We start from the raw sequence: 24,473 nt of genomic DNA, 5'->3' as shown, positions 1-24,473 counted from the left end.
GACCATCCCATGAAGGGACCAGTGCATCAGAGATCATCCCATGAAGGGACAAGTGCATCACAGAACATCCCATGAAGGGACCAGTGCATCACAGAACATCCCATGAAGGGACCAGTGCATCACAGATCATCCCATGAAGGGACCAGTGCATCACAGATCATCCCATGAAGAGACCAGTGCATCACAGATCATCCCATGAAGGGACTAGTGCATCACAGATCATCCCATGAAGGGACCAGTGCATCACAGCACTCAGATTAGAGGTATGCAGGATAATCCCATGAAGGGACCAGTGCATCAAAAGTCATCCCATAAAGGGACCAGTGCATCAGATATCATCCCGTGAAGGGAATAGTGCAGCAGATCACTCAGATTAGAGGTATGCAAGACCATCCCATGAAGGACCAGTGCATCAGAGATCACCACATGAAGGGACCAGTGCATGAGAGAACATCCCATGAAGGGATCAGTGCATCAGATATCATCCCAGGAAGGGACCAGTGCATCAAAGATCAACCCAGGAAGGGACCAGTGCATCAAAGATCATCCCAGGAAGGGACCAGTGCATCAAAGATCATCCCAGGAAGGGACCAGTGCATCAGAGATCATCCCATGAAGGGACCAGTGCATCAGAGATCATCCCAGGAAGGGACCAGTGCATCAAAGATCCCATGAAGTGACCAGTGCATCACAGCACTCAGATTAGAGGTATGCAAGATCATCCCATGAAGGGACCAGTGCATCAAAGATCATCCCATGAAGGGACCAGTGCACCATAGATCATCCCATGAAGGGACCAGTGCACCATAGATCACCCCATGAAGGGACCAGTGCATCACAGCACTCAGATTAGAGGTATACAAGATCATCCCATGAAGAGACCAGTGCGTCACAGCACTCAGATTAGAGGTATGCAAGATCATCCCATGAAGGGACCAGTGCATCAGATATCATCCCGTGAAGGGACCAGTGCATCAGATATCATCCCATGAAGGGACCAGTGCATCAGATATCATCCCGTGAAGGGAATAGTGCATCAGATCACTCAGATTAGAGGTATGCAAGACCATCCCATGAAGGGACCAGTGCATCAGAGAACATCCCATGAAGGGATCAGTGCATCAGAGAACATCCCATGAAGGGACCAGTGCATCAAAGATCCTCCCATGAAGGGATCAGTGCATCAAAGATCAGCCCATGAAGGGATCAGTGCATCAAAGATCAGCTCATGAAGGGACAATTGCACCAAAGATCATCCCATGAAGGGACTATTGCACCAAAGATCATCCCATGAAGGCACCAGTGCACCAAAGATCATCCCATGTAGGGACCAGTGCACCAAAGATCATCCCATGAAGGGACCAGTGCACCAAAGATCATCCCATGAAGGGACCAGTGCACCAAAGATCACCCCATGTATGGACCAGTGCATCACATTTCTCAGATTAGAGGTATTCAAGATCATCCCATGAAGGGACCAGTGCATCACAGCACTCAGATTAGAGGTATGCAGGATCATCCCATGAAGGGACCAGTGCATCAAAAATCATCCTATAAAGGGACCAGTGCATCAAAGATCATGACATGAAGGGACCAGTGCATCAAAGATCATCCCATAAAGGGACCAGTGCATCAAAGATCATCCCCTGAAGGGACCAGTGCATCAAAGATCATCCCATGAATGGACCAGTGCAACAAAGATCATCCCATGAATGGACCAGTGCAACAAAGATCATCCCATGAAGGGACCAGTGCATCACAGAGCTCAGATTAGAGGTATGCAAGATCATCCCATGAAAGGACCAGTGCATCAAAGATTACCCCACGAAGGGACCAGTGCATCAAAGATCACCCCACGAAAGGACCAGTGCATCAAAGATAACCCCACGAAGGGACCAGTGCATCAAAGATCACCCCACGAAGGGACCAGTGCATCAGAGTTCATCCCAGGAAGGGACCAATGCATCAAAGATCATCCCATGAAGGGACCAGTGCATCAAAGATCCCCCCATGAAGGGACCAGTGCATCAAAGATCATCCCATGAATGGACAAGTGCATTAAAGATCATCCCATGAAGGGACCAGTGCATCACAGCTCAGATTAGAGGTATGCAAGATCATCCCATGAAGGGACCAGTGCATCAAAGATCATCCCATGAATGGACCAGTGCATTAAAGATCATCCCATGAAGGGACCAGTGCATCACAGCTCAGATTAGAGGTATGCAAGATCATCCCATGAATGGACCATTGCATCAAAGATCATCCCATGAAGGGACCAGTGCATCAAAGATCATCCCATGAAGGGACCAGTGCATCAAAGATTAACCCAGGAAGGGACCTGTTCATCAAAGATTAACCCAGGAAGGGTCCTGTGCATCAAAGATTAACCGAGGAAGGGACCAGTGCATCAAAGATCATCCTATAAAGGGACCAGTGCAAAGATCATCCCATGAAGGGACCAGTGCATCAGAGATCATCCCTTGAAGGGACCAGTGCATCAGAGATCATCCCTTGAAGGGACCATTGCATCAGAGGAGATCATCCCATGATGGGACCAGTCATCAGATCATCCCATGAAGGGACCAGTTATCACAGCACTCAGATTAGAGGTATGCAGGATTATCCCAAGAAGGGAGCGGTGCATCAAAGATCATCCCATGAAGGGACCAGTGCATCAGAGATCATCCCATGAAGGGACAAGTGCATCAGCGATCATCCCATGAAGGGACCAATGCATCAGAGATCATCCCATGAAGGGACCAATGCATCAGAGATCATCCCATGAAGGGACCAGTGCATCAGAGATCATCCCATGAAGGGCCCAGTGCATCACAGCACTCAGATTAGAGGTATGCAAGATCATCTCATGAAGGGACCAGTGCATCAGAGATCATCCCATGAAGGGACCAGTGCATCAGGGAACATCCCCATGAAGGGACCAGTGCATCAGAGATCATCCCATGAAGGGACCAGTGCATCAGAGATCATCCCAGGAAGGGACCAGTGCATCAGAGATCATCCCAGGAAGGGACCAGTGCATCAGAGATCATCCCAGGAAGGGACCAGTGCATCAGAGATCATCCCAGGAAGGGACCAGTGCATCAGAGATCATCCCAGGAAGGGACCAGTGAATTAGAGATCATCCCATGAAGGGACCAGTGCATCACAGATCATCCCATGAAGGGACCAGTGCATCAGATTTCATCCCATTAAGGGAATAGTGCATCACAGCACTGATTAGAGGTATGCAAGATCATCCCATGAAGGAACCAGTGCATCAAAGATCATCCCATGAAGGGACCAGTGCATCAAAGATCATCCCATGAAGGGACCAGTGCATCAAAGATCATCCCATGAAGGGACCAGTGCATCAAAGATCATCCCATGAAGGGACCAGTGCATCAGAGATCATCCCATGAAGGGACCAGTGCATCAAATATCACCCCATGAAGGGACCAGTGCAACAGAGATCATCCCATGAAGGGGCCAGTGCAACAGAGATCGTCCCATGAAGGGACCAGTGCAACAGAGATCATCCCATGAAGGGACCAGTGCAACAGAGATCATCCCATGAAGGGACCAGTGCATGAGAGATCATCCCATGAAGGGACCAGTGAATGAGAGATCATCCCATGAAGGGCCCAGTGCATGAGAGACCATCCCATGAAGGGAATATTGCATCACAGCACGAAGATTAGAGGTATGCAAGATCATGCCATGAAGGGACCAGTGCAAAGACCATCCCATGAAGGGACCAGTGCATCATAGATCATCCCATGAAGGGACCAGTGCTTCAGAGATCATTCCATAAATAGACCAGTGCATCAGATATCATCCCATAAATGGACCAGTGCATCAGATATCATCCTATTAATGGACCAGTGCATCAGAGATGATCCCATGAAGGGACCAGTGCATCAGAGATGATCCCATGAAGGGACCAGTGCATCAGAGATCATCCCATGAAGGGACCAGTGCAACAAAGACCATCCCATGAAGGGGCCAGTGCATCAAACATCATCCCGTGAAGGGACCAGTGCATCAGATATCCCATGAAAGGACCAGTGCATCAAAGTTCATCCCATGAAGGGACCAGTGCATCACATCTCTCAGATTAGAGGTATGCAAGATCATCCCATGAAGGGACCAGTGCATCAAAGATTATCCCCATGAAGGGACCAGTGCATCAAAGATCATCCCATGAAGGGACCAGTGCATCAAAGATCATCCCATGAAGGGACCAGGGCATCAAAGATCACCCCATGAAGGGACCAGGGCATCAAAGCACTCTGATTAGAGGTATGCAAGATCATCCCATGAAGGGACCAGTGCATCAAAGATCATCCCATGAAGGGACCTGTGCACCAAAGATCATCCCATGAAGGGACCAAAGATCATCCCATGAAGGGACCAAAGATCATCCCAGGAAGGGACCAAAGATCATCCCAGGAAGGGACCAAAGATCATCCCAGGAAGGGAATAGTGCATCACAGCACTCAGATTAGAGGTATGCAAGATCAACCCAAGAAGGGACCAGTGCATCATAGATCATCCCGTGAAGGGACCAGTGCATCAAAGATCATCCTGTGAAGGGACCAGGGCATCAAAGATCATCCCGTGAAGTGACAAGTGCATCAAAGATCATCCCATGAAGGGACCAGTGCAACAGAGATCATCCCATGAAGGGACCAGTGCAACAGAGATCATCCCATGAAGGGACCAGTGCAACAGAGATCATCCCATGAAGGGACCAGTGAATCAGAGATCATCCCATGAAGGGACCAGTGCATCACAGCACTCAGATTGGAGGTATGCAAGATCATCCCATGAAGGGACCAGTGCATCAAAGATTATCCCCATGAAGGGACCAGTGCATCAAAGATCATCCCGTGAAGGGACCAGTGCATCAGATATCCCATGAAGGGACCAGTGCATCAAAGATCATCCTAAGAAGGGACCAGTGCATCAAAGATCACCCCATGAAGGGACCAGTGCAACAGAGATCATCCCATGAAGGGGCCAGTGCATCAGAGATCATCCCATGAATGGACCAGTGCATCAGATATCATCCCATAAAAGGACCAGTGCATCAGAGATGATCCCATGAAGGGACCAGTGCAACAAAGACCATCCCATGAAGGGACCAGTGCAACAAAGACCATTCCATGAAGGGACCAGTACAACAAAGACCATCCCATGAAGGGACCAGTACAACAAAGATCATCCCATGAAGGGACCAGTGCATCACATCTCTCAGATTAGAGGTATGCAAGATCATCCCATGAAGGGACCAGTGCATCAAAGATCATCCCATGAAAGGACCAGTGCGTCAGATATCCCATGAAAGGACCAATGCATATCAGCTCACATTAGAGGTATGCAAGATCATCCCATGAAGGGACCAGTGCATCAAAGATCATCCCATGAAGGGACCAGTGCATCAAAGATCATACCATGAAGGGACCAGTCCATCACAGCACTCAGATTAGAGGTATGCAAGATCATCCCATGAAGGGACCAGTGCATCAAAGATCATCCCATGAAGGGACCAGTGCATCAAAGATCATCCCATGAAGGGACCAGTGCATCAAAGATCATCCCATGTAGGGACCAGTGCATCGAAGATCATCCCATGTAGGGACCAGTGCATCGAAGATCATCCCATGTAGGGACCAGTGCATCACAGATCATCCCATGAAGGGACCAGTGCATCACAGATCATCCCATGAAGGGACCAGTGCATCACAGATCATCCCATGAAGGGACCAGTGCATCACAGATCATCCCATGAAGGGACCAGTGCATCACAGATCATCCCATGAAGGGACCAGTGCATCACAGATCATCCCATGAAGGGACCAGTGCATCAGATCATCCCATGAAGGGAGAAGTGCATCAGAGATCATCCCATGAAGGCAGAAGTGCATCAGAGATCATCCCATGAAGGGAGCAGTGCATCAGAGATCATCCGATGAAGAGACCATTGCATTACAGCACTAAGATTAGATGTATGCAAGATCATCCCATGAAGGGACCAGTGCAAAGATCATCCCATAAAGGACCAGTGCAAAGATCATCCCATGAAGGGACCAGTGCAACAAAGATAGTCTCATGAAGGGACCCGTGCAACAAAGATAATCCCATGAAGGGACCAGTGCATCATATTTCATCCCATGAACAGACCAGTGCATCACAGCACTGATTAGAGGTATGCAAGATAATCCCATGAAGGGACCAGTGCATCACAGCACTAAGATAAGAGGTATGCAAGATCATCTCATGAAGGGACCACTGCATTAGAGATCATCCCTTGAAAGGAACCAGTGCACCAAAGCTCATCCCATGAATGGACCACTGCATCAGAGATCATCCCTTGAAAGGAACCAGTGCACCAAAGCTCATCCCATGAAGGGACCAGTGCACCAAAGCTCATCCCAAGAAGAGACCAGTGCATCAAAGCTCATCCCATGAAGGGACCAGTGCACCAAAGCTCATCCCATGAAGGGACCAGTGCACCAAAGCTCATCCCATAAAGGGACAAGTGCATCACAGCACTCAGATTAGAGGTATGCAAGATCATCCCATGAAGGGACCAAAGATCATCCCATGAAGGGACCAAAGATCATCCCATGAAGGGACCAAAGATCATCCCATGAAGGGACCAAAGATCATCCCATGAAGGGACCAAAGATCATCCCATGAAGGGAATAGTGCATCAAAGATCATCCCGTGAAGGGACCAGTGCATCAAAGATCATCCCGTGAAGGGACCAGTGCATCAAAGATCATCCCGTGAAGGGACCAGTGCATCAAAGATCATCCCGTGAAGGGACCAGTGCAACAGCGATCATCCCGTGAAGGGACCAGTGCAACAGCGATCATCCCATGAAGGGACCAGTGCATCAAAGATCATCCCATGAAGGGACCAGTGCAACAGAGATCATCCCATGAAGGGACCAGTGCAACAGAGATCATCCCATGAAGGGACCAGTGCAACAGAGATCATCCCATGAAGGCACCAGTGCATCAGAGATCATCCCATGAAGGCACCAGTGCATCAGAGATCATCCCATGAAGGCACCAGTGCCTCAAAGACCATCCCATGAAGGGAATATTGCATCACAGCACGAAGATTAGAGGTATGCAAGATCATCCCATGAAGGGACCAAAGATCATCCCATGAAGGGACCAAAGATCCTCCCATGAAGGGACCAAAGATCCTCCCATGAAGGGACCAAAGATCCTCCCATGAAGGGACCAAAGATCCTCCCATGAAGGGACCAAAGATCCTCCCATGAAGGGACCAAAGATCATCCCATGAAGGGACCAAAGATCATCCCATGAAGGGACCAAAGATCATCCCATGAAGGGACCAAAGATCATCCCATGAAGGGACCAAAGATCATCCCATGAAGGGACCAAAGATCATCCCATGAAGGGACCAAAGATCATCCCATGAAGGCACCAAAGATCATCCCAAGAAGGGACCAAAGATCATCCCATGAAGGGACCAGTGCATCAAAGATCATCCCATGAAGGGACCAGTGCATCAAAGATCATCCCGTGAAGGGACCAGTGCATCAAAGATCATCCCGTGAAGGGACCAGTGCATCAAAGATCATCCCGTGAAGGGACCAGTGCATCAAAGATCATCCCGTGAAGGGACCAGTGCAACAGCGATCATCCCGTGAAGGGACCAGTGCAACAGCGATCATCCCATGAAGGGACCAGTGCAACAGCGATCATCCCATGAAGGGACCAGTGCAACAGCGATCATCCCATGAAGGGACCAGTGCAACAGAGATCATCCCATGAAGGGACCAGTGCAACAGAGATCATCCCATGAAGGGACCAGTGCAACAGAGATCATCCCATGAAGGCACCAGTGCATCAGAGATCATCCCATGAAGGCACCAGTGCATCAGAGATCATCCCATGAAGGCACCAGTGCATCAGAGATCATCCCATGAAGGCACCAGTGCCTCAAAGACCATCCCATGAAGGGAATATTGCATCACAGCACGAAGATTAGAGGTATGCAAGATCATCCCATCAAGGGACCAGTGCAAAGACCATCCATGAAGGGACCAGTGCATCATAGATCACCCCATGAAGGGACCAGTGCATCAGATATCATTCCATAAATAGACCAGTGCATCAGATATCATTCCATAAATGGACCAGTGCATCAGATATCATTCCATAAATGGACCAGTACATCAGATATCATCCCATAAATGGACCAGTGCATAAGATATCATCCCATAAATGGACCAGTGCATCAGATATCATCCCATAAATGGACCAGTGCATCAGATATCATCCCATAAATGGACCAGTGCATCAGATATCATCCCATAAATGGACCAGTGCATCAGATATCATCTCATGAAGGGACCAGTGCATCAGAGATGATCCCATGAAGGGACCAGTGCATCAGAGATGATCCCATGAAGGGACCAGTGCATCAGAGATGATCCCATGAAGGGACCAGTGCATCAGAGATCCCATGAAGGGACCAGTGCAAAAAAGACCATCCCATGAAGGGACCAGTGCATCAAACATCATCCCGTGAAGGGACCAGTGCATCAGATATCCCATGAAAGGACCAGTGCATCAAAGTTCATCCCATGAAGGGACCAGTGCATCACATCTCAGATTAGAGGTATGCAAGATCATCCCATGTAGGGACCAGTGCACCAATGGTCATCCCATGTAGGGACCAGTGCACCAATGATCATCCCATGTAGGGACCAGTGCACCAATGATCATCCCATGTAGGGACCAGTGCACCAAAGATCATCCCATGAAGGGACCAAAGATCATCCCATGAAGGGACCAAAGATCATCCCATGAAGGGACCAAAGATCATCCCATGAAGGGACCAAAGATCATCCCATGAAGGGACCAAAGATCATCCCATGAAGGGACCAAAGATCATCCCATGAAGGGACCAAAGATCATCCCGTGAAGGGACCAGTGCATCAAAGATCATCCCGTGAAGGGACCAGTGCATCATATTTCATCCCATGAAGGGACCAGTGCATCAACGCTCATCCCATGAAGGGACCAGTGCACCAAAGCTCATCCCATGAAGGGACCAGTGCATCAAAGATCATCCCATGAAGGGACCAGTGCATCACAGATCATCCCATGAAGGGACCAGTGCAGCACAGAACATCACATGAAGGGACCAGTGCATCACAGAACATCACATGAAGGGACCAGTGCATCACAGAACATCCCATGAAGGGACCAGTGCATCATAGATCATCCCGTGAAGGGACCAGTGCTTCAGAGATCATTCCATAAATGGACCAGTGCATCAGATATCATCCCATAAATGGACCAGTGCATCAGATATCATCCCATGAATGGACCAGTGCATCAGAGATGATCCCATGAAGGGACCAGTGCATCACAGAACATCCCATGAAGGGAATATTGCATCACAGCACGAAGATTAGAGGTATGCAAGATCATCCGATGAAGGGACCAGCGCACCACAGATCATCCGATGAAGGGACCAGCGCACCACAGATCATCCGATGAATGGACCAGCGCACCAAAGATCATCCGATGAAGGGACCAGCGCACCACAGATCATCCGATGAAGGGACCTGCGCACCACAGATCATCCGATGAAGGGACCAGCGCACCACAGCTCATCCGATGAAGGGACCAGCGCACCACAGCTCATCCGATGAAGGGACCAGCGCACCAAAGCTCATCCCATGAAGGGACCAGCGCACCAAAGCTCATCCCATGAAGGGACCAGCGCACCACAGATCATCCCATGAAGGGACCAAAGATCATCCCATGAAGGGACCAGTGCATCAAAGATCATCCCATGAAGGGACCAAAGATCATCCCATGAAGGGACCAAAGATCACCCCATGAAGGGACCAAAGATCACCCCATGAAGGGACCAAAGATCACCCCATGAAGGGACCAAAGATCACCCCATGAAGGGACCAAAGATCACCCCATGAAGGGACCAAAGATCACCCCATGAAGGGACCAAAGATCACCCCATGAAAGGACCAAAGATCACCCCATGAAAGGACCAAAGATCACCCCATGAAGGGACCAAAGATCACCCCATGAAGGGACCAAAGATCACCCCATGAAGGGACCAAAGATCACCCCATGAAGGGACCAAAGATCACCCCATGAAGGGACCAAAGATCACCCCATGAAGGGACCAAAGATCACCCCATGAAGGGACCAAAGATCACCCCATGAAGGGACCAAAGATCACCCCATGAAGGGACCAAAGATCATCCCATGAAGGGACCAAAGATCATCCCATGAAGGGACCAAAGATCATCCCATGAAGGGACCAAAGATCATCCCATGAAGGGAATAGTGCATCACAGCACTCAGATTAGAGGTATGCAAGATCATCCCATGAAGGGACCAGTGCATCAAAGATGATCCCGTGAAGGGACCAGTGCATCAGATATCCCATGAAGGGACCAGTGCATCAAAGATCATCCTAAGAAGGGACCAGTGCAACAGAGATCATCCCATGTAGGGGCCAGTGCAACAGAGATCATCCCATGAAGGGGCCAGTGCATCAGAGATGATCCCATGAAGGGACCAGTGCAAAGATCATCCCATGAAGGGACCAGTGCATCAGAGATGATCCCATGAAGGGACCAGTGCATCAGAGATCATCCCATGAAGGGACCAGTGAATCAGAGATCATCCCATGAAGGGACCAGTGAATCAGAGATCATCCCATGAAGGGACCAGTGAATCAGATCATCCCATGAAGGGACCAGTGCATCATAGATCATCCCGTGAAGGGACCAGTGCTTCAGAGATCATTCCATAAATGGACCAGTGCATCAGATATCATCCCATAAATGGACCAGTGCATCAGATATCATCCCATGAATGGACCAGTGCATCAGAGATGATCCCATGAAGGGACCAGTGCATCAGAGATCATCCCATGAAGGATCCAGTGCATCAGATATCCCATGAAAGGACCAGTGCATATCAGCTCAGATTAGAGGTATGCAAGATCATCCCATGAAGGGACCAGTGCATCAAAGATCATCCCATGAAGGGACCAGTGCATCAGATAACCCATGAAAGGACCAGTGCATATCAGCTCAGATTAGAGGTATGCAAGATCATCCCATGAAGGTACCTGTGCACCAAAGATCATCCCATGAAGGGACCTGTGCACCAAAGATCATCCCATGAAGGGACCAAAGATCATCCCATGAAGGGACCAAAGATCATCCCATGAAGGGACCAAAGATCATCCCATGAAGGGACCAAAGATCATCCCATGAAGGGACCAAAGATCATCCCATGAAGGACCAGTGCATCAAAGATCATCCCGTGAAGGGACCAGTGCATGAAAGATCATCCCGTGAAGGGACCAGTGCATCAGACATCCCAAGAAGGGACCAGTGCATCAAAGATCATCCCAAGAAGGGACCAGTGCATCAAAGATCATCCCAAGAAGGGACCAGTGCATCAGAGATCATCCCATGAGGGGACCGGTGCATCAGAGATAGTCCCATGAGGGGACCGGTGCATCAGAGATAGTCCCATGAGTGGACCGGTGCATCAGAGATAGTCCCATGAGGGGACCGGTGCATCAGAGATAGTCCCATGAGGGGACCGGTGCATCAGAGATAGTCCCATGAGGGGACCGGTGCATCAGAGATAGTCCCATGAGGGGACCGGTGCATCAGAGATCATCCCATGAAGGGACCGGTGCATCAAAGATCATCCCATGAAGGGACCGGTGCATCAAAGATCATCCCATGAAGGGACCAGTGCATCAAAGATCAACCCGTGAAGGGACCATTAGTGCATGAGGGATCATCCCATGAAGGGACCAGTGCATCAGGGATCATCCCATGAAGGGACCAGTGCATCAGGGATCATCCCATGAAGGGACCAGTGCATCAGGGATCATCCCATGAAGGGACCAGTGCATCAGGGATCATCCCATGAAGGGACCAATGCATCAGGGATCATCCCATGAAGGGACCACTGCATCAGGGATCATCCCATGAAGGGACCAATGCATCAGGGATCATCCCATGAAGGGACCAGTGCATCAGGGATCATCCCATGAAGGGACCAGTGCATCAGGGATCATCCCGTGAAGGGACCAGTGCATCAAAGATCATCCCGTGAAGGGACCAGTGCATCAAAGATCATCCCGTGAAGGGACCAGTGCATCAAAGATCATCCCGTGAAGGTACCAGTGCATCAAAGATCATCCCGTGAAGGGACCAGTGCATCAAAGATCACCCCAAGAAGGGACCAGTGCATCAAAGATCATCCCATGAAGGGACCAGTGCATCAAGGATCATCCCATGAAGGGACCAGTGCATCAAGGATCATCCCATGAAGGGACCAGTGAATCAGAGATCATCCCATGAAGGGACCAGTGAATCACAGCACTCAGATTAGAGGTATGCAAGATCATCCCATGAAGGGACCAGTGCAAAGACCATCCCATGAAGGGACCAGTGCATCAAGGATCATCCCATGAAGGGACCAGTGAATCAGAGATCATCCCATGAAGGGACCAGTGCATCACAGCACTCCGATTAGAGGTATGCAAGATCATCCCATGAAGGGACCAGGGCATTAAAGATCACCCATGAAGGGACCAGTGCATCAAAGATCATCCCATGAAGGGACCAGTGCATCAAGGATCATCCCATGAAGGGACCAGTGCATCAAAGATCATCCCATGAAGGGACCAGTGCATCAAGGATCATCCCATGAAGGGACCAGTGAATCAGAGATCATCCCATGAAGGGACCAGTGCATCAGAGATCATCCCATGAAGGGACCAGTGCATCACAGATCATCCCATGAAGGGACCAGTGCATCACAGCACTCAGATTAGAGGTATGCAAGATCATCCCATGAAGGGACCACTGCATCAGAGATCATCCCATGAAGGGAGCAGTGCATCAGAGATCATCCCATGAAGACAGAAGTGCATCAGAGATCATCCCATGAAGGGAGCAGTGCATCAGAGATCATCCCATGAAGGGAGCAGTGCAGAGATCATCCCATGAAGGGACTAGTGCATCAAAGATCATCCCATGAAGGGACTAGTGCATCAAAGATCATCCCATGAAGGGACCAGTGCAAAGATCATCCCATTAAGGGACCAGTGCAAAGATCATCCCGTGAAAGGACCAAAGATCATCCCATGAAGGGACCAAAGATCATCCCATGAAGGGACCAAAGATCACCCCATGAAGGGACCAAAGATCACCCCATGAAGGGACCAAAGATCACCCCATGAAGGGACCAAAGATCACCCCATGAAGGGACCAAAGATCACCCCATGAAGGGACCAAAGATCACCCCATGAAGGGACCAAAGATCACCCCATGAAGGGACCAAAGATCACCCCATGAAGGGACCAAAGATCACCCCATGAAGGGACCAAAGATCACCCCATGAAGGGACCAAAGATCATCCCATGAAGGGACCAAAGATCATCCCATGAAGGGAATAGTGCATCACAGCACTCAGATTAGAGGTATGCAAGATCATCCCATGAAGGGACCAGTGCATCAAAGATCATCCCGTGAAGGGACCAGTGCATCAGATATCCCATGAAGGGACCAGTGCATCAAAGATCATCCTAAGAAGGGACCAGTGCAACAGAGATCATCCCATGAAGGGACCAGTGCAACAGAGATCATCCCTTGAAGGGACCATTGCATCAGAGGAGATCATCCCATGATGGGACCAGTCATCAGATCATCCCATGAAGGGACCAGTTATCACAGCACTCAGATTAGAGGTATGCAAGATCATCCCATGAAGGGACCAGTGCATCAAAGATTATCCCATGAAGGGACCAGTGCATCAAAGCACTCTGATTAGAGGTATGCAAGATCATCCCATGAAGGTACCTGTGCACCAAAGATCATCCCATGAAGGGACCAAAGATCATCCCATGAAGGGACCAAAGATCATCCCATGAAGGGACCAAAGATCATCCCATGAAGGGACCAAAGATCATCCCATGAAGGGACCAAAGATCATCCCATGAAGGGACCAAAGATCATCCCATGAAGGGACCAAAGATCATCCCATGAAGGGACCAAAGATCATCCCATGAAGGGACCAGTGCATCAAAGATCATCCCGTGAAGGGACCAGTGCATGAAAGATCATCCCGTGAAGGGACCAGTGCATCAGACATCCCAAGAAGGGACCAGTGCATCAAAGATCATCCCAAGAAGGGACCAGTGCATCAAAGATCATCCCAAGAAGGGACCAGTGCATCAGAGATCATCCCATGAGGGGACCGGTGCATCAGAGATAGTCCCATGTGGGGACCGGTGCATCAGAGATAGTCCCATGAGGGGACCGGTGCATCAGAGATAGTCCCATGAGGGGACCGGTGCATCAGAGATAGTCCCATGAGGGGACCGGTGCATCAGAGATAGTCCCATGAGGGGACCGGTGCATCAGAGATAGTCCCATGAGGGGACCGGTGCATCAGAGATCATCCCATGAAGGGACCGGTGCATCAAAGATCATCCCATGAAGGGACCGGTGCATCAAAGATCATCCCATGAAGGGACCAGTGCATCAAAGATCAACCCGTGAAGGGACCATTAGTGCATGAGGGATCATCCCATGAAGGGACCAGTGCATCAGGGATCATCCCATGAAGGGACCAGTGCATCAGGGATCATCCCATGAAGGGACCAGTGCATCAGGGATCATCCCATGAAGGGACCAATGCATCAGGGATCATCCCATGAAGGGACCAATGCATCAGGGATCATCCCATGAAGGGACCAGTGCATCAGGGATCATCCCATGAAGGGACCAGTGCATCAGGGATCATCCCGTGAAGGGACCAGTGCATCAGGGATCATCCCGTGAAGGGACCAGTGCATCAGGGATCATCCCGTGAAGGGACCAGTGCATCAAAGATCATCCCGTGAAGGGACCAGTGCATCAAATATCATCCCGTGAAGGGACCAGTGCATCAAAGATCATCCCGTGAAGGGACCAGTGCATCAAAGATCACCCAAAGAAGGGACCAGTGCATCAAAGATCATCCCATGAAGGGACCAGTGCATCAAGGATCATCCCATGAAGGGACCAGTGAATCAGAGATCATCCCATGAAGGGACCAGTGAATCACAGCACTCAGATTAGAGGTATGCAAGATCATCCCATGAAGGGACCAGTGCAAAGACCATCCCATGAAGGGACCAGTGCATCAAGGATCATCCCATGAAGGGACCAGTGAATCAGAGATCATCCCATGAAGGGACCAGTGCATCACAGCACTCCGATTAGAGGTATGCAAGATCATCCCATGAAGGGACCAGGGCATTAAAGATCACCCATGAAGGGACCAGTGCATCAAAGATCATCCCATGAAGGGACCAGTGCATCAAGGATCATCCCATGAAGGGACCAGTGCATCAAAGATCATCCCATGAAGGGACCAGTGCATCAAGGATCATCCCATGAAGGGACCAGTGAATCAGAGATCATCCCATGAAGGGACCAGTGCATCAGAGATCATCCCATGAAGGGACCAGTGCATCACAGATCATCCCATGAAGGGACCAGTGCATCACAGCACTCAGATTAGAGGTATGCAAGATCATCCCATGAAGGGACCACTGCATCAGAGATCATCCCATGAAGGGAGCAGTGCATCAGAGATCCTCCCATGAAGACAGAAGTGCATCAGAGATCATCCCATGAAGGGAGCAGTGCATCAGAGATCATCCCATGAAGGGAGCAGTGCATCAGAGATCATCCCATGAAGGGACTAGTGCATCAAAGATCATCCCATGAAGGGACTAGTGCATCAAAGTTCATCCCATGAAGGGACCAGTGCAAAGATCATCCCATGAAGGGACCAGTGCAAAGATCATCCCGTGAAAGGACCAAAGATCATCCCATGAAGGGACCAAAGATCATCCCATGAAGGGACCAAAGATCATCCCATGAAGGGACCAAAGATCACCCCATGAAGGGACCAAAGATCACCCCATGAAGGGACCAAAGATCACCCCATGAAGGGACCAAAGATCACCCCATGAAGGGACCAAAGATCACCCCATGAAGGGACCAAAGATCACCCCATGAAGGGACCAAAGACCACCCCATGAAGGGACCAAAGATCACCCCATGAAGGGACCAAAGATCACCCCATGAAGGGACCAAAGATCATCCCATGAAGGGACCAAAGATCATCCCATGAAGGGAATAGTGCATCACAGCACTCAGATTAGAGGTATGCAAGATCATCCCATGAAGGGACCAGTGCATCAAAGATCATCCCGTGAAGGGACCAGTGCATCAGATATCCCATGAAGGGACCAGTGCATCAAAGATCATCCTAAGAAGGGACCAGTGCAACATAGATCATCCCATGAAGGGACCAGTGCAACAGAGATCATCCCATGAAGGGGCCAGTGCAACAGAGATCATCCCATGTAGGGTCCAGTGCAACAGAGATCATCCCATGAAGGGGCCAGTGCATCAGAGATGATCCCAAGAAGGGACCAGTGCAAAGATCATCCCATGAAGGGACCAGTGCATCAGAGATGATCCCATGAAGGGACCAGTGCATCAGAGATCATCCCATGAAGCGACCAGTGCTTCAGAGATCATTCCATAAATGGACCAGTGCATCAGATATCATCCCATAAATGGACCAGTGCATCAGAGATGATCCCATGAAGGGACCAGTGCATCAGAGATGATCCCATGAAGGGACCAGTGCATCAGTGATGATCCCATGAAGGGACCAGTGCATCAGAGATCATCCCATGAAGGATCCAGTGCACCAGATATCCCATGAAAGGACCAGTGCATATCAGCTCAGATTAGAGGTATGCAAGATCATCCCATGAAGGGACCAGTGCATCAAATATCATCCCATGAAGGGACCAGTGCATCAGATAACCCATGAAAGGACCAGTGCATATCAGCTCAGATTAGAGGTATGCAAGATCATCCCATGAAGGGACCAGTGCATCAAAGATTATCCCATGAAGGGACCAGTGCATCAAAGATTATCCCATGAAGGGACCAGTGCATCAAAGATCATCCCATGAAGGGACCAGTGCATCAAAGATCATCCCATGAAGGGACCAGTGCATCAAAGATCCCATGAAAGGACCAGTGCATATCAGTTCAGATTAGAGGTATGCAAGACCATCCCATGAAGGGACCTGTGCACCAAAGATCATCCCATGAAGGGACCAAAGATCATCCCATGAAGGGACCAAAGATCATCCCATGAAGGGACCAAAGATCATCCCATGAAGGGACCAAAGATCATCCCATGAAGGGACCAAAGATCATCCCATGAAGGGACCAAAGATCATCCCATGAAGGGACCAAAGATCATCCCATGAAGGGACCAAAGATCATCCCATGAAGGGACCAAAGATCATCCCATGAAGGGACCAAAGATCATCCCATGAAGGGACCAAAGATCATCCCATGAAGGACCAGTGCATCAAAGATCATCCCGTGAAGGGACCAGTGCATCAAAGATCATCCCGTGAAGGGACCAGTGCATCAAAGATCATCCTGTGAAGGGACCAGTGCATCAAAGATCATCCCGTGAAGGGACCAGTGCATCAAAGATCATCCCGTGAAGGGACCAGTGCATCAGACATCCCAAGAAGGGACCAGTGCATCAAAGATCATCCCAAGAAGGGACCAGTGCATCAAAGATCATCCCAAGAAGGGACCAGTGCATCAAAGACCACCCCAAGAAGGGACCAGTGCATCAAAGATCACCCAAAGAAGGGACCAGTGTATCAGAGATCATCCCAAGAAGGGACCAGTGCATCAGAGATCATCCCAAGAAGGGACCAGTGAATCAGAGATCATCCCATGAAGGGACGGGTGCAAAGATCATCCCATGAAGGGACGGGTGCAAAGATCATCCCATGAAGGGACCAGTGCAAAGATCATCCCGTGAAGGGACCAGTGCAAAGATCATCCCGTGAAGGGACCAGTGCAAAGATCATCCCGTGAAGGGACCAGTGCAAAGATCATCCCGTGAAGGGACCAGTGCAAAGATCATCCCGTGAAGGGACCAGTGCAAAGATCATCCCGTGAAGGGACCAGTGCAAAGATCATCCCGTGAAGGGACCAGTGCAAAGATCATCCCGTGAACGGACCAGTTCAAAGATCATCCCGTGAACGGACCAGTTCAAAGATCATCCCGTGAACGGACCAGTTCAAAGATCATCCCGTGAACGGACCAGTTCAAAGATCATCCCGTGAAGGGACTAGTGCTTATCAGCACTTAGATTAGACGTATGCAAGATCATCCCATGAAGGGACCAGTGCATCAAAGATCTACCCATAAAGCTACCAGTGCATCAGAGATCATCCCATGAAGGGACCAGGGCATCAGAGATCATCCCATGAAGGGACCAGGGCATCAGAGATCATCCCATGAAGGGACCAGGGCATCAGAGATCATCCCGTGAAGGGACCAGTGCATCACAGCACTCAGATTAGAGGTAAGCAAGATCATCCCATGAAGGGACCAGTGCATCAACGCTCATCCCATGAAGGGACCAGTGCACCAAAGCTCATCCCATGAAGGGACCAGTGCATCAAAGATCATCCAATGAAGGGAATATTGCATCACAGCACGAAGATTAGAGGTATGCAAGATCATCCCATGAAGGGACCAGTGCATCACAGATCATCCCATGAAGGGACCAGTGCATCACAGAACATCCCATGAAGGGAATATTGCACCACAGCACGAAGATTAGAGGTATGCAAGATCATTCCATGAAGGGACCAGTGCACCAAAGATCATCCCATGAAGGGACCTGTGCACCAAAGATCATCCCATGAAGGGACAAGCGCACCACAGATCATCCCATGAAGGGACCAGCGCACTACAGATCATCCCATGAAGGGACCAGCGCACCACAGCTCATCCCATGAAGGGACCAGCGCACCACAGCTCATCCCATGAAGGGACCAGCGCACCAAAGCTCATCCCATGAAGGGACCAGTGCACCAAAGCTCATCCCGTGAAGGGACCAGTGCATCACAGCACTCAGATTAGAGGTATGCAAGATCATCCCATGAAGGGACCAAAGATCATCCCATGAAGGGACCAAAGATCATCCCATGAAGGGACCAAAGATCATCCCATGAAGGGACCAAAGATCATCCCATGAAGGGACCAAAGATCATCCCATGAAGGGACCAAAGATCATCCCATGAAGGGACCAAAGATCATCCCATGAAGGGACCAAAGATCATCCCATGAAGGGACCAAAGATCACCCCATGAAGGGACCAAAGATCACCCCATGAAGGGACCAAAGATCACCCCATGAAGGGACCAAAGATCACCCCATGAAGGGACCAAAGATCACCCCATGAAGGGACCAAAGATCACCCCATGAAGGGACCAAAGATCACCCCATGAAGGGACCAAAGATCACCCCATGAAGGGACCAAAGATCACCCCATGAAGGGACCAAAGATCCTCCCATGAAGGGACCAAAGATCATCCCATGAAGGGACCAAAGATAAAGATCATTCCATGAAGGGACCAAAGATCATCCCATGAAGGGACCAAAGATCATCCCATGAAGGGACCAAAGATCATCCCATGAAGGGACCAAAGATCATCCCATGAAGGGACCAAAGATGATCCCATGAAGGGACCAAAGATCATCCCATGAAGGGAATAGTGCATCACAGCACTCAGATTAGAGGTATGCAAGATCATCCCATGAAGGGACCAGTGCATCGAAGACCATACCATGAAGGGACCAGTGCATCAAAGCCCATCCCATGAAGGGACCAGTGCATCAAAGATCATCCTAAGAAGGGACCAGTGCAACAGAGATCATCCCATGAAGGGGCCAGTGCAACAGAGATCATCCCATGTAGGGGCCAGTGCAACAGAGATCATCCCATGTAGGGGCCAGTGCATCAGAGATGATCCCATGAAGGGACCAGTGCAAAGATCATCCCATGAAGGGACCAGTGCATCAGAGATGATCCCATGAAGGGACCAGTGCATCAGAGACCATCCCATGAAGGGACCAGTGAATCAGATCATCCCATGAAGGGACCAGTGAATCAGATCATCCCATGAAGGGACCAGTGCATCATAGATCATCCCATGAAGGGACCAGTGCTTCAGAGATCATTCCATAAATGGACCAGTGCATCAGATATCATCCCATAAATGGACCAGTGCATCAGATATCATCCCATGAATGGACCAGTGCATCAGAGATGATCCCATGAAGGGACCAGTGCATCAGAGATCATCCCATGAAGGATCCAGTGCATCAGATATCCCATGAAAGGACCAATGCATATCAGCTCAGATTAAAGGTATGCAAGATCATCCCATGAAGGGACCAGTGCATCAAAGATCATCCCATGAAGGGACCAGTGCATCAGATAACCCATGAAAGGACCAGTGCATATCAGCTCAGATTAGAGGTATGCAAGATCATCCCATGAAGGGACCAGTGCATCAAAGATTATCCCATGAAGGGACCAGTGCATCAAAGATCATCCCATGAAGGGACCAGTGCATCAAAGATCATCCCATGAAGGGACCAAAGATCACCCCATGAAGGGACCAGTGCATCAAAGATTATCCCATGAAGGGACCAGTGCATCAAAGATCATCCCATGAAGGGACCAGTGCATCAAGGATCATCCCATGAAGGGACTAGTTTATCAAAGATCCCATGAAAGGACCAGTGCATATCAGCTCAGATTAGAGGTATGCAAGATCATCCCATGAAGGGACCTGTGCACCAAAGATCATCCCATGAAGGGACCTGTGCACCAAAGATCATCCCATGAAGGGACCAAAGATCATCCCATGAAGGGACCAAAGATCATCCCATGAAGGGACCAAAGATCATCCCATGAAGGGACCAAAGATCATCCCATGAAGGGACCAAAGATACTCCCATGAAGGGACCAAAGATCATCCCATGAAGGGACCAAAGATCATCCCATGAAGGGACCAAAGATCATCCCATGAAGGGACCAAAGATCATCCCATGAAGGAACCAAAGATCATCCCATGAAGGGACCAAAGATCATCCCATGAAGGGACCAAAGATCATCCCATGAAGGGACCAAAGATCATCCCATGAAGGACCAGTGCATCAAAGATCATCCCGTGAAGGGACCAGTGCATCAAAGATCATCCCGTGAAGGGACCAGTGCATCAGACATCCCAAGAAGGGACCAGTGCATCAAAGATCATCCCAAGAAGGGACCAGTGCATCAAAGATCATTCCAAGAAGGGACCAGTGCATCAAAGATCATCCCAAGAAGGGACCAGTGCATCAAAGATCATCCCAAGAAGGGAACAGTGAATCAGAGATCATCCCATGAGGGGACCGGTGCATCAGAGATCATCCCATGAAGGGACCGGTGCATCAGAGATAGTCCCATGAGGGGACCGGTGCATCAGAGATCATCCCATGAAGGGACCGGTGCATCAGAGATAGTCCCATGAGGGGACCACTGCATCAGAGATCATCCCATGAAGGGACCGGTGCATCAAAGATCATCCCATGAAGGGACCAGTGCATCAAAGATCATCCCATGAAGGGACCAGTGCATCAAAGATCATCCCATGAAGGGACCAGTGCATCAAAGATCAACCCATGAAGGGACCATTAGTGCATGAGGGATCATCCCGTGAAGGGACCAGTGCATCAGGGATCATCCCGTGAAGGGACCAGTGCATCAGGGATCATCCCATGAAGGGACCAGTGCATCAGGGATCATCCCATGAAGGGACCAGTGCATCAGGGATCTACCCATGAAAGGACCAGTGCATATCAGTTCAGATTAGAGGTATGCAAGACTATCCCATGAAGGGACCTGTGCACCAAAGATCATCCCATGAAGGGACCAAAGATCATCCCATGAAGGGACCAAAGATCATCCCATGAAGGGACCAAAGATCATCCCATGAAGGGACCAAAGATCATCCCATGAAGGGTCCAAAGATCATCCCATGAAGGGACCAAAGATCATCCCATGAAGGGACCAAAGATCATCCCATGAAGGGACCAAAGATCATCCCATGAAGGGACCAAAGATCATCCCATGAAGGGACCAAAGATCATCCCATGAAGGGACCAAAGATCATCCCATGAAGGACCAGTGCATCAAAGATCATCCCGTGAAGGGACCAGTGCATCAAAGATCATCCCGTGAAGGGACCAGTGCATCAAAGATCATCCCGTGAAGGGACCAGTGCATCAAAGATCATCCCGTGAAGGGACCAGTGCATCAGACATCCCAAGAAGGGACCAGTGCATCAAAGATCATCCCAAGAAGGGACCAGTGCATCAAAGATCATCCCAAGAAGGGACCAGTGCATCAAAGACCACCCCAAGAAGGGACCAGTGCATCAAAGATCACCCAAAGAAGGGACCAGTGTATCAAAGATCATCCCACGAAGGGACCAGTGTATCAAAGATCATCCCACGAAGGGACCAGTGCATCAGAGATCATCCCAAGAAGGGACCAGTGAATCAGAGATCATCCCATGAAGGGACCAGTGAATCAGAGATCATCCCATGAAGGGACGGGTGCAAAGATCATCCCGTGAAGGGACCAGTGCAAAGATCATCCCGTGAAGGGACCAGTGCAAAGATCATCCCGTGAAGGGACCAGTGCAAAGATCATCCCGTGAAGGGACCAGTGCAAAGATCATCCCGTGAAGGGACCAGTGCAAAGATCATCCCGTGAAGGGACCAGTGCAAAGATCATCCCGTGAAGGGACCAGTGCAAAGATCATCCCGTGAAGGGACCAGTGCAAAGATCATCCCGTGAAGGGACCAGTGCAAAGATCATCCCGTGAACGGACCAGTTCAAAGATCATCCCGTGAACGGACCAGTTCAAAGATCATCCCGTGAACGGACCAGTTCAAAGATCATCCCGTGAACGGACCAGTTCAAAGATCATCCCATGAACGGACCAGTTCAAAGATCATCCCGTGAAGGGACCAGTGCTTATCAGCACTTAGATTAGACGTATGCAAGATCATCCCATGAAGGGACCAGTGCATCAAAGATCTACCCATAAAGCTACCAGTGCATCAGAGATCATCCCATGAAGGGACCAGGGCATCAGAGATCATCCCATGAAGGGACCAGGGCATCAGAGATCATCCCATGAAGGGACCAGGGCATCAGAGATCATCCCATGAAGGGACCAGGGCATCAACGCTCATCCCATGAAGGGACCAGTGCACCAAAGCTCATCCCATGAAGGGACCAGTGCATCAAAGATCATCCCATGAAGGGAATATTGCATCACAGCACGAAGATTAGAGGTATGCAAGATCATCCCATGAAGGGACCAGTGCATCACAGATCATCCCATGAAGGGACCAGTGCATCACAGAACATCCCATGAAGGGAATATTGCACCACAGCACGAAGATTAGAGGTATGCAAGATCATTCCATGAAGGGACCAGTGCACCAAAGATCATCCCATGAAGGGACCTGTGCACCAAAGATCATCCCATGAAGGGACAAGCGCACCACAGATCATCCCATGAAGGGACCAGCGCACTACAGATCATCCCATGAAGGGACCAGCGCACCACAGCTCATCCCATGAAGGGACCAGCGCACCACAGCTCATCCCATGAAGGGACCAGCGCACCAAAGCTCATCCCATGAAGGGACCAGTGCACCAAAGCTCATCCCGTGAAGGGACCAGTGCATCACAGCACTCAGATTAGAGGTATGCAAGATCATCCCATGAAGGGACCAAAGATCATCCCATGAAGGGACCAAAGATCATCCCATGAAGGGACCAAAGATCATCCCATGAAGGGACCAAAGATCATCCCATGAAGGGACCAAAGATCATCCCATGAAGGGACCAAAGATCATCCCATGAAGGGACCAAAGATCATCCCATGAAGGGACCAAAGATCATCCCATGAAGGGACCAAAGATCATCCCATGAAGGGACCAAAGATCATCCCATGAAGGGACCAAAGATCATCCCATGAAGGGACCAAAGATCACCCCATGAAGGGACCAAAGATCACCCCATGAAGGGACCAAAGATCACCCCATGAAGGGACCAAAGATCACCCCATGAAGGGACCAAAGATCACCCCATGAAGGGACCAAAGATCACCCCATGAAGGGACCAAAGATCACCCCATGAAGGGACCAAAGATCACCCCATGAAGGGACCAAAGATCCTCCCATGAAGGGACCAAAGATCATCCCATGAAGGGACCAAAGATAAAGATCATTCCATGAAGGGACCAAAGATCATCCCATGAAGGGACCAAAGATCATCCCATGAAGGGACCAAAGATCATCCCATGAAGGGACCAAAGATCATCCCATGAAGGGACCAAAGATGATCCCATGAAGGGACCAAAGATCATCCCATGAAGGGAATAGTGC

This window comes from Triturus cristatus, chromosome 5_2 (assembly GCF_964204655.1).
Source record: "Triturus cristatus chromosome 5_2, aTriCri1.1, whole genome shotgun sequence".
Lineage (NCBI taxonomy): Eukaryota > Metazoa > Chordata > Amphibia > Caudata > Salamandridae > Triturus > Triturus cristatus.
Note: the sequence above shows the minus strand (reverse complement) of the source record.